Below are 12,622 nucleotides of genomic sequence, written 5' to 3' on the forward strand. Positions count from 1 at the left end.
GGACATCAAGTCATAAAAGATAGTCAGAGATAAGGGGCTATTGACTGGCAAAGAATCTGGAGAGGACTCAGGATGGAGCAGATGTTGTTATCTTTACGCATCACAGGGACACCAAGAGGTTACACCTTAGGGGGGGTTGACTGATGAGTAATGGGAAAAGTTAACATTAACAGGGAAAGAATTTGACATTCTAAAGTAAATGCCTGAAGGATTGTGGAGATTCAATCAAGAATTGAATAGATTTAAATTAGACAATATCATCTAAATTTAGACGCTATAGAAGTTATGAAACCAGTGATAACAGGACTTAAACATTATAGGACTCAGGACGGAGGCAAGAGATGGTTAGACTACAAGAAAGAGAGAAAGTAAAAGCAGGTTACAAGTGAGGGTAAAGAGTAAGTGAAAAGAGAGAAAGAAAAAGCAGGTTTAGAAATTTGGAAATGGGTGTTTCCTCCGTTAAGAGAGGAATACAGAGGGGAAGACAGAGAGGAAGACAGAGAGGAAGACAGAGAGGAAGACAGAGAGGAAGATGATGCGTTACAAAGAAAAGACAAGAAAGCAGGCAACAAGGGGAAAACAGGTTGATACAATAGATGTGCCTTATGGACAAGGGGAAGGTTTAGAATCATTTTGATTTTTAATACACATATAGACTTGCTAGAACAAACTAATACACAATGTTTGTAAAGCATCACATGAGCAGGTGTGAGAGATTGACTTTGAAACTCACCTGAAGCACATATAGAAGATTAGAACATATTACATTAGATGTGTGACCTTATTCAGGCCACACCCACAGAGGAGATGTTATGTTAAGTATGTGAAGGTCTAAGTTGTGAACTGACCCTTATGGCCAGCTCAACGGGGGAATTATTGAGATAATTATTATAGTTTGATGTATTTTGAATTGCACACACACACACACACATACATACATACATACATACACACATACGCGCGCACACGTGGATTGAAACATTTAGAGTTTGAGACTTTTAGAGTTTGAAACATTTAGAGTTTGAAACAAATGGTGGTAAAACAGATAGGTTTGGCAGGGTCGGATTACAGACACAGACAGGGGGGGCTCAGCCAGGGATGTGACCACTGAACTGTGAAAGGTCAAGAGGTGACATTGCGGAGTTGGAGTGACAGACGCAATTCCATCTCTTCCTTGATTACATCCTGGATTAGTGAACGTTGTAAACTATCTGGATTATTGAATTAATTTTAATTTTAATTAAATTTTGTTTAAATGTAGAATTGTGTAGTAGTTTGAGAAATGGGCAAAGCCATATCTCAAAAAGGAGGGATATGTACTAGTAAACAAATATTCCGAATCAATAATTACTAAAAAAAAAAAAAAATTGTAAACAAGAAAACTGTTTGAAATACACTGAATTGTCGAAAAGACTTTGTTTATCACCGCAGCAAAACGTGTTGGAGATGTGGTGTTTACAGAGACGAGCCAAGTGGACAAGCCAAGTGGACGGAGCCACACCGTGTCGTCCTCACACCGACCATTGGAGGGACGAGAACATGGGTGCTCTCATGGGAAAGTGAGAGAAATGTCTGGACAACACAGCACCAGATCCATAGCATCGCAGACGCAGGACTTCGTTTGTATGCGTTTTGTCCAGAGTCTACGGTAGAGTACGATACTCTGCTACAATGGATGTGAACACAGATTCTACAGTGCGCAAAGTACTATACTCTGCTACGATGAACGAGAGCCAGAGGCTACGGTGCGCAGAGTACCATACTCTACTAAAAGAATCAACGAGTTATCATCATCACGGCGATGACGGTAATATGGGTGCTGAACACCTGCATTATGCAATCGGGACAATCGATCAACATACACAGAAATGGAAAACAGAGGGAAGAAAATAAGTGATCAACTTGAAGAAAGGTAATGTGAAATGTATAATGTACAATGTATAATTGACATGACAGTAGCTGAAGAAACACAATGGCATATTACACCACAGCCACTGTTGTTTGCACTAACTAAGAGAGTTTTTTATCTGCTACAACATAACTACATGCAATGTTAATGAGATTATGAATTGAGATGGGAAATGTATCAGTTCATATGTCGGTGTAATCCCTCATTCGTCCAGGCGTGTTCCATAGTAGAAAAAGCTTCAGTTGTAGTCATCTGGACTCAGTTTGAAAAAATAGACGTTTCGACTCTCATCCAAGAGTCATTGTCAATAACAGAATTTAGGTCGAGAACTCCGATATTAATACTGTTCAGTGGTAAGACCCGCCCATTGGGAGGAGCCTTCCTGAAGTAGAAAGAGTTGTTTGTTTCAACAGAAACTCCCCCTTGTATCTACCGAGCCTATTCAGAATCTTAATGGGCTATTAGAAACCTCTTTGTCTTTGTGAGACCCTGGCTCAACCACCCTGAGTACCTGATTAGCATCTGAATGTCCTTTACCTTTCCAGGGGTTCAGAATCCCATTATAAATAACAGGAAGATGAAACCTAAGCCCTCCATTTCTGTTTAAAGAAGGTCTTTCTTTTTTAACAAAAATAGCTTCCTTGACTCCTCTTTCAAACCATCTTTTCTCCCTGCTTAAAACCTTCACCTCACCGTCTTCAAACGAGTGATTAGAGGCTTCAAGATGGAGATGCACGGCGCTCTGAGGTCCTGAACTAGTATTTCTTCTGTGCTGATAAAGCCTCTTGTGTAGAGGCTGTTTCGTCTCACCTATGTAACGTTCTTTACAACTTTCTTCACTGCATTGGATCGAATAAACTACATTGCTCTGTTTTTGAGTCGGCAACTTGTCCTTTGGGTGAACCAGTTTTTGTCTTAAAGTGTTTCCTGGTTTAAAATAAACAGGGACTTCGTGTTGTCTAAAAATTCTCTGCAGTTTTTCCGACAGGCCAGACACATAAGGGATAGAAACACCCTTCCTTCTCTGTTCAGTTTCCCTTTTGTCCTGCTTCTTGGTTCTCTTCACTCTGTTGAGAGCCCAAGCGGGGTAACCACAGGCTGAGAGGGCATTTCGGACATGTTTTTCCTCTTTCTTCTTGCCCTCTGAGCTGGTGGGCACACCTTGAGCTCTGTGTTGTAAGGTTCTGATCACCCCCAGCTTATGCTGTAGTGGGTGGTTGGAACCAAAGAGCAAATACTGGTCCGTGTGTGTAGGTTTCCTATATACTTCTATTTGGAGTTTCCCGTCCTCTCCTCTGATCGTGGAACAATCAAGAAAGGCCAAGCGATTCTCCTTAGCGTCTTCTCTTGTAAACCTAATATGTGGGTCCACCGCATTGATGTGATCAACAAACATGTCCGAAAATGCCCTCTCAGCCTGTGGTTACCCCGCTTGGGCTCTCAACAGAGTGAAGAGAACCAAGAAGCAGGACAAAAGGGAAACTGAACAGAGAAGGAAGGGTGTTTCTATCCCTTATGTGTCTGGCCTGTCGGAAAAACTGCAGAGAATTTTTAGACAACACGAAGTCCCTGTTTATTTTAAACCAGGAAACACTTTAAGACAAAAACTGGTTCACCCAAAGGACAAGTTGCCGACTCAAAAACAGAGCAATGTAGTTTATTCGATCCAATGCAGTGAAGAAAGTTGTAAAGAACGTTACATAGGTGAGACGAAACAGCCTCTACACAAGAGGCTTTATCAGCACAGAAGAAATACTAGTTCAGGACCTCAGAGCGCCGTGCATCTCCATCTTGAAGCCTCTAATCACTCGTTTGAAGACGGTGAGGTGAAGGTTTTAAGCAGGGAGAAAAGATGGTTTGAAAGAGGAGTCAAGGAAGCTATTTTTGTTAAAAAAGAAAGACCTTCTTTAAACAGAAATGGAGGGCTTAGGTTTCATCTTCCTGTTATTTATAATGGGATTCTGAACCCCTGGAAAGGTAAAGGACATTCAGATGCTAATCAGGTACTCAGGGTGGTTGAGCCAGGGTCTCACAAAGACAAAGAGGTTTCTAATAGCCCATTAAGATTCTGAATAGGCTCGGTAGATACAAGGGGGAGTTTCTGTTGAAACAAACAACTCTTTCTACTTCAGGAAGGCTCCTCCCAATGGGCGGGTCTTACCACTGAACAGTATTAATATCGGAGTTCTCGACCTAAATTCTGTTATTGACAATGACTCTTGGATGAGAGTCGAAACGTCTATTTTTTCAAACTGAGTCCAGATGACTACAACTGAAGCTTTTTCTACTATCAGTTCATATGTGTCTTAGGTGTGACCGAAGCGAGCAGCGGAAGAAAGTCTCTTAAGAAACCAAGCGAGGACGTATGGTGATGTGGGGACACTTGTGGGACGTTGTGCCTATGTATCCCTTTTGTGGCCAGCCATGGTCATAACAAAGACCAGCATCACCCAGAACCATACCGCAGGGTCAAGGTTGAGAGGTTAGTGGACAATCTGGTCCCAGTAGCACCTGATACTACGTATTTGATTCTATTGGGGTGTCCAGAGAGGTCCCTGACGAGTCAAAGTGACTGACCAGAGAGCAGCGGGTTTAAGGGCTTTCCGCTTGTACTTCTATATTTCCCATCACACCGCACAAATTATAGACAAGATAAATTGTCTGTCTGTCAAATTACAGAGATTGACCAATCTGACTCAAAATTTAGGACAGTAATATAGACATGTAGAAATGTTGTGGGCCGAGAGAAAAGGAGTGTGTTCAATGTTGAGAAATGTACATTAACTTTTTGTGTGTAAAAGTGTCATTTTAACAACAATATGAAAGACATGTTGAAAACTGAAAAGAGTAATGTGATTGGCATATGAGACAGTAGAATAATGCTTTGATAAACAGGAGGGAAATGTGATAAAATGTGAATATATGATTATATTTCTGTGATGTATTTTATCTGCATAACAAGTGATATTTTATCTGCATCATTAGTCTAAGAGAAGAACGGGTGTGTGACGGGGTCGTAAAGATGGGCCAAAGAATGTTGCCCCAGGGGGGGAGTTGCACCCCCCCTTGCAGGCTTTATCTCAACGGAAAAATACCAAGTGCCTTGATGTGAGGCTGACCAATGAGAAATGTGACCCGCCTATTCCAGAATATCTAATAAAACCAACCAGCATGGGAAAAAACGGGGTGAGACGCAGGAGGATCACGCAGACTGCGTACAACAGCTTGCGTGATCAGTCCCCGCGTTTTCTCCCAAGCTTGCCATACAAATGTCTGATATTTCTGTGTCGTTTCATATTCTAAGTTGAATTGTGTTCTCAATGTGTTGCGGAATAGCATCGGTGTATGTCTCCTCCCAAGGACATTTTCTAATTCCATGACAATTATTCAGTTAATTAAATCAAGTTCAATAATAGTATTATTATTATAATATATATTTTATAATGTGGGCAATATGGACAAAAATGAATATATAATCTTTTATTTGAATCCTGTTAACAATAGTCTGATTATGTCAATCCAATAAAAATGTGTTAAACATGTCTATGCATTAATTGAGGTTTAATAACTAGACAACAGTGAAATGTCTCTGTTTGTAGTATTTTCTTTGCTATGAACGATGTACTTGATTTTTTCCACCGTTCAATCTTTACAAGAAAGTAAAAGTAGCCAATATGTGATGTACTTTTTTATCTGTGCTTTTGTCACATTCACTTAACTTTATCATTCAAAGTTTGATTTCAGAAACCTCGGGAATGGTAATGAGAATGAAAGAATAAGAATTTCATTGCTATTTGGTCATGGTGTAAATCAGTGTGAATAATCGTCAAACTGTGATCTTTCTTTTCACAATGACTGTAAAACTGAAATGTATGACTGTGACCCTCGCTGTGTGAAGAGGATAAACTGGTGTATCAAGAGTCCAAGTTCATGAAATGCAGACCCGACATATGTAGGTCTTGTAATATGCCAATGGGAGTTCTCACTAGGTCGCTTTGGCATGGACACTGGTGTGATGTGAACATGTCAGGATCAGAGCAGACATGCGGAGCCGTGCTGAGAAGTCCAGTCTAATGAAGGAGATGATGTAGGGGGGGGGAGGAGGGGGGAGGAGGGGGTGCACGGTACGAGACCGCAGAAACAGGACCAGAGCCAGGTCACGGCATGGAGCCAGGACTCACTGGGTCTGTGTGTTGGATCAGACATTTGCAAATCAAGGCGCATCTTATGTATGCCTGGAAACGAGCTTAAGAGTGATGAAAAACAATGTCATTAAGAAAAGGGTGAGTATAAGCTAAACAATATGGACAATGTCATTGTTTTTTTTTTAGTTTGTAATCATAGTCTTGGAAAAAAGCGTAAGAAAAGCATCAAACCAAATACTGGACTCAAACTTGACTTACTTGTACCAGGGTAAATTCTCACGCCATTGAATTACAATGACTTTGTGACATACAAATACAGTATAACGTAGGTAGTGTACTCGAGAAATAACTTGCAAAATGCTGGCTGTTAAACATCCTCTAGAAAAGGCAAATAAACACAGCCTAAAAGCTCTCCTAAACAGCCTCTAATAATTGAGCTAATCTTTCAGGCCACGGCTGAGCTCAAGCGTTTAGGACTTGTTGCTCACTTATTACTGACCAGTGGTGCTAATAGCCCACATTCTGAACAAAACGATCTGGCTACGGCAGCTGTGCAGGGCTTCTCCACAGGGACTCATTGCCCCAGAACCAGAAACATAATAAAGGAGGAGCCTGAGGTTCAAGAAACACTTGAAATATCTCATCATCTCATCCACACAAATGTACTCAGTATCAGTACATTCTCAGTATCAGTCTCACTGTACAGTTTGACAGGGGCTGTTTTTATTTTGCTTTTTTTTTGTGAAAATAAAATGCTAGGCCAATTCCTTCAAACACCACTGAAGTCTTGTATGCTATTTTCAGCGCTAATCGCTACATAAATAAAAAAAAACGATAAGAGCTGAAATACGTGGTAATGTTTTCAAACATGGCCCTGTTGTTACTCGTGTGTGGTCTAGAGTTCATAGTTTAACTCCTCGATTGAAAGTGTAGCATGGGTTTCATATGACATCTTATAGGGCCATCTGTATAAGGTCATAATATGAATATTGGCCTATAGTATATGCCAATACAGTTTTATACAGATGGGGGGGCAGCTGAAATGAATAGTGTTAAAATGTAAGCTTTTGTTGTGATATAGGAAGTTATGAGATCTAGTTTCTAATAGAAATTTGCAAATTCAACATTTTTTTAATCTAAATTTTGCATTTATTTTTTTTTTAATTAAAGTACAATGTAATTAATAGCAAAAACTTGCTCTTGCTCCCCATCTGAGAATTTGACATAGGTGCATTCTCGTATCTGTAAAACCACCAATAGATTGCTCAGGTAATAGATTTTGATTGAGGCCAGGGCCCTGTAAAACGTAATGCAAGAGTTTTTTTTTTAAACTGTAAAGAAGTTAGATCAAATTACAAATCACAAGTGAGTAATTTCTAAGCTCATCAGGGGAATTTGTTTCTTTTTTGGCCCATAAGCTTTATTTACAGGGCAGTGCAGCATGAAATGGGGATGAGACTGGGGAAGGATATGCTGAAAATCACCACCAAGCGGCACAGCGATTGTATTTTTACTTCAAACAGATATAAGTTTCATATGTTTTTGAGTCTGTAGGATTGTTTTAAGCCTCTTGCCTTTTTGGACTGCATGTTGCTGAGTGTGCGTGTCATCTTCTCCTTATGGCCCATGGTTAGAGAGACGACTGGGACTGAACTATTCGAAATGACAGCTCAGAGAATGATTCCATTGCAGCTGTTGGGGGCCACTCTGAGTCTCTTTAAAAGATACAAGGAGACAGAAATACTGAATTATAAAATGACCTGGCCATGTTTATTATCATCAGCACCAGTGGAAACTCATTGAATCATCCACACGGTTCTACTCTCCTGGTATTTTTTTTTCCGTGGTGACCAACGTTGTACAAATCACATTTCTATCTGTGCATTGTCCATTTATGGAGTACATTGCAAGTAAAGGTGGAGAATTCAACATAAAGTTTAACCTACAAATAATCTGTATCATGGTTTATTGTACATGCACTGAATATTAGTTAACACCTTGAAATGTCGGAGTTTTCAGGTCAGCATCTAAATACCATTGTCCTCATTTGTGAAATGGAAAGCTGATTTATTGCACTTGTTAGATGCTTTTGAAGGGCACTTAATCAAGTACTGTTCTTCATGTGCTGCTTATTCTTATTTTATTGTCAATCAATGTGATGAGGAGGGGATGGTCTTTCTCAAACATGCCCATCGTCCAAATATCAATTTCTAGAAGCATGATTGGAGCCTTGTGCTTATGAGAGCAGGTCGGTTGCTGAGAAATGAATTATGTTCTGAACTTGCCTAAAGCACCCTGCACCCCACACACATATCACTGGCCCCCCTCTGCTCTCAGCATTGACAGACAAGCTAAAAGCCCTCCCTCAGAGCACTGCACTCTTCTCATCCACATTACTATTGTAATTGTATATGCATCTTTGTATAATTGAACATTCTGAACCCTTAAGCCAATATGCCTCCAATGAATCTCAGCTCCCACATCAAAATGTTTATTTCTAAACAAACCATGTTTAATCGACTGCATGCCTCTTCGGGTCTTTCCATCTGGAGGATGCTGTGTGACAGCTTCTCTTAAATTACAAATATCAATCTGCCACAGTAGGAGCTCAGCTGCCACTGGCCTCATGGGGTCTGCGTCAGCGCGCAGCCTTCAAAACAAAGCCATCAAAAGGCCGGCCATGTCGGTCAGCAGCAGATAGAGCCACTGATGCACAGATCCAGGTTGATCTGACAAGCCTCTCATAATACAAGTCTGAGCTGGCCTTAGTGGCACAATGAAGCTGGAGTTTACCCAGTGTTGTGGGTCAGCAGAGACTCTCTCCCCCACGGCACAGACTGACAGACGCTCACACTGAGGGCTCCAATCTGCTGTGTGATCAGCGGGCTCTCCCTGAGCATGTCCCCCGCCTCACACCGGCTGTCCCTGCACCACCATCACTTACACTTCATCCACCCGTTTATTGATACACTGTGCTGCAGAAGTGCCCTGGAGTGCTGCTTGGGAAAGTGAGGGGTCTCTGGGTTGGACTAATTCAATCAGCAGTAGGAGAAAACACACTTATCATTCATCACCAACACAAGATACAAGCAGACACAGTCCAGCAGCAATCCCTTTCAGACGACTGTAACACACAAAGCACATGATCTATGGCGCTACGCTGGACGATACTGTGGCTCAATGGCCACAGGGAGGTCTGCAGACTGTGGCCTATGACTCCCACAGGGTTAATCTGCCTTTACATAGCTGTATATTGTCTGCTAGTGCTTAATCAAAAAAAAGTGCTGTGTGTCATGTAACTGTGGCTCCAATCATGAGGTCAACTAAATAAAAAGGCACTGTACTGCAAAGAGCAACAATGCCATGTATGTCGAGTAGTTCAGCACCACAGACAGTTCCCTTCATCCCTTCCCGATGATCGGCTGCAGCTGCTGTTCGGACCTGTGGCCTCTAGGCCTGGACTTCATTGTGGCTGGATAACAACGTGAACTGGGAAGTGGCTCACCTCCAGCTGGCCTCGGGTATGTCACCCCTGCCAGCACCGAGGGATATAGGTCACCTGACAGAGTAGGGGAAACTGCTTTCACGAGCAGTGCACACCAAATAACGACTAGGCTGGAGACTGTAGTTAACAGTAGGCTATAAAAGAGTCGCACACGTTGAAGTCCATAAAAGATCTCATGCCCCTTCCTAAACTCTACCATTGGTAAATAACTAAATGATTTTAGTTAGACATATCCCAACAGTTTAAACGTTTTATTTTAGGAGGAGGTTCTTTTTTTCAAATCTCATCAATCATCATCCAGTCAAATTCCTGCGTCATGCGTCGGCATTTAGCACCGTTCCGCCCCGCAGAACGCGCAGCGCGCTCTGAGAAACTACAGTACAGTATCCACATACATGACGTGCACATGTGTCACTGTCTGGACTTAAACACGACAGGGTAATGATGATAACGTGACAGCCACATCAAACAGACAGAATGTTGCTTCACGTGAACGCTCAGAGAAATTGATAAGTTATTGTGGTGCATCCATGAACAGGAGTGCATTGTAGCCGGTGCTAAATCGTCACCTCGGCACAAGCAGTAGCCTATATTTGGAGTATAAAGGCGGGATCGTGCGCATAATAAGGCTTATACTGGCAGACTGCCTTCAGGGAGAGCTGCCGCTTGGTTTGCACCTTTATCTAAATCCTCTCCTTAGTGAGCTCCAGTGAGCCCGGCGGCTGGTGCGTGTGTGTGTGTGTGTGTGTTTGTGTGTGTGTGTGTGTGTGTGTGTGAGAGAGAGAGAGAGAGACTGCACTGCAGAGGGCTTCTCCAGCTCCTCTCGCAATGATTGAGCTCATGAACAAATAGTCTAATAAAGCACACATGTCCAGTCCACCGACATTATTCCACCGGCTATTTGCGGGTCTTTGAAGACCGTTTTCTCTGACATCTCACCATAAGCATCGTTTAACTCGTGTCTAAACATCTAGATTCTGACTTTTTAACTGTGCGGTCTACACGTAAGTAGTTACTTCAATTGAAAGGGCCGAACTTTGACGAGCCCCGCGTAGAACATCTGACAGAAACCGGCTTACCTTCAACTCGATTCCAAAAAATGTCTCTTGTTAGTCAACGAGGGGGGCTTTGGACATCACAGCTCCAGGTCAACAATGAGCAGAACACCTTGCGATAAAGCGAGCCACTAATAGACAGCAACTCGGCAGCATCACCCATTCAGCCAAACGGTCCGGTTTAAAATCCCAATTGGAACGGAACAGTCCCTTTTGAAGAAGTGCGCCAACCTCTCTCCTACACGCAGATGTCACTTGCGCGCTCGGAAACCAGAATGATGGATAGAAAGATTGAAAAACATAAGTTGCCGAATCAAAAAAGGCATGTGCTTGACAACACTATAGCTGTCAATTGAGGGACCAACATTAGTGACAGCAGACTTTTACAATCGAATCCTAATCCGGGCCGGTGCTGCTGGACCTCCCCAGCCGCTCCTGTTGGTGCGCATCCAACTCGCCGCTGTAGAGATGGCGAAAAGAAATATATGGATATAAGGGCCAAATCCAATGGGGGTTTCCTCCACTGCTCCGCTCTGTAGTTGCAAATGCACACGACGCGCAGTACCTCTCTCTCTCTCTCTCCTCTCTGTGTTTGCTCTGTCTCTCCTCTTCTCCCCGGTCCTAGTGCACCACACACCGTCCTCTGCGGGGCCCAACACGCGCTGTATCTGCACTCATCGATTTGACGCTGAAATGGTGGCGGAGCGGAGAGAATTCCTGCAGACGCGTGCGACTCAAGTGGAGGCTGAGAGAAGGTGGAGCGGACAACTATGGATTCTACTCACAGAATCACGAAATGCTGCTCTATGGCACGAGGATGATGCTGAACAAGTGGCTGTGCTGGATTCCACAAGCAGATGTAAAATGTTAGAAATTCCTGTTGAACTTAAACATTGTTCCGCTTTGGTTTGATGCAACATGAAGTAGCTCATGTTTGAACGTATCCCGTTATAAAGAAACACCCTCAACCTACCATAACACTGCACAATGAAATATAAAACGATTCACCCTGTGGCAGGAATTCAGAATTTGTGGGTTGGATTTCAATTATTTCTTTAGAGTAAGTTTTTTTTAAAATATATAAATATATATGATAAAAGTAGTAGTGTATTATAGAAAATATACAGACTGTTTGTTGTTGTTTAATTTAGAAACACATGCAACAACATGCACTGCACCGTTACCCCAGCGACATGTTTGAATGGCCATCAACATTTCTTTGAGGAGAACAGTGGAAGAAAAAATCTGTACGTTTTACTGCCAATGAAAGGCACAAAAAAAGATGTCCAATGTTTCTCCTGCAAGTGAAACTACATTTTGTTTTATTGGCACATTTTGAAGCATCTTCCGGCGTTGTAAAGAATGCATGAATGCACACATGGGTAAAAGTATAACAACACCATACATTTGGATTAATTTACCACACAGCAGCCTGGTGCCCTGAAGTTCATTGTGTGTTGCTTAATGAAATCACTGCATCACTTCATTGTATTAAACATGTCGTGAATGAAGACCTGATAACTGTTGGATAAATACACAGGCTCCAACTGTGACAAAGCTCTGATCCTCGTCTTTAAAAAGTCTCACCTGGTCAATCAGTTGAACAGACAGTTGATATCTTACATCACATATATTAGTGAGCAATAGAAACTGCTGCCAGATCATAGGATCCATCGCCTCTCCCTCCTACTCATGATGTTTTTACTGCTGCTGCGGTGCTGTCCATCCAGACGCCTTCTGTTCAGTAAACGACACATCAGCCTCTCTGATAGTCTTGACAAAACTTGAGTCATTAAAACATGGTGGGAAACCTTCATAAGACTTACATTTAAAATAAGCAATCATTTGAATGGTAAAATTCTGTGCCACTTCGTTGTCAAACTCAAACCAATATTAAAATATATAATTTTTTGAAAAAAAACATTTTCTTAATATTTTTGTGAGTTGAAATTTATTGTTTTTTTTATTAATTCAAGTGTTTTCAGTCGACATGTCAATAATTTTATAC

At 41.9% G+C, this 12,622-nt stretch overlaps 1 protein-coding gene across 4 annotated transcripts in view; it reads right to left on the minus strand.

The window, feature by feature from the left end:
* il1rapl1a (interleukin 1 receptor accessory protein-like 1a) overlaps positions 1–11,181 on the minus strand; it is a 188,114-nt gene extending 176,933 nt beyond the window's left edge. For 2 of the 4 annotated variants that reach the window (XM_072444776.1, XM_072444775.1), the window contains exon 1: positions 10,639–11,181. The gene's annotated coding sequence lies outside the window, so the exon portion shown is untranslated. The remainder of the gene's footprint in view (positions 1–10,638) is intronic. The other 2 variants (XM_072444778.1, XM_072444777.1) reach the window with 1 other exon arrangement.
* Positions 11,182–12,622: the final 1,441 nt, after the last annotated feature.

This window comes from Eucyclogobius newberryi, unplaced genomic scaffold, assembly GCF_026437365.1.
Source record: "Eucyclogobius newberryi isolate DKJ021-1_F unplaced genomic scaffold, fEucNew1.0.hap1 SCAF_14, whole genome shotgun sequence".
Lineage (NCBI taxonomy): Eukaryota > Metazoa > Chordata > Actinopteri > Gobiiformes > Gobiidae > Eucyclogobius > Eucyclogobius newberryi.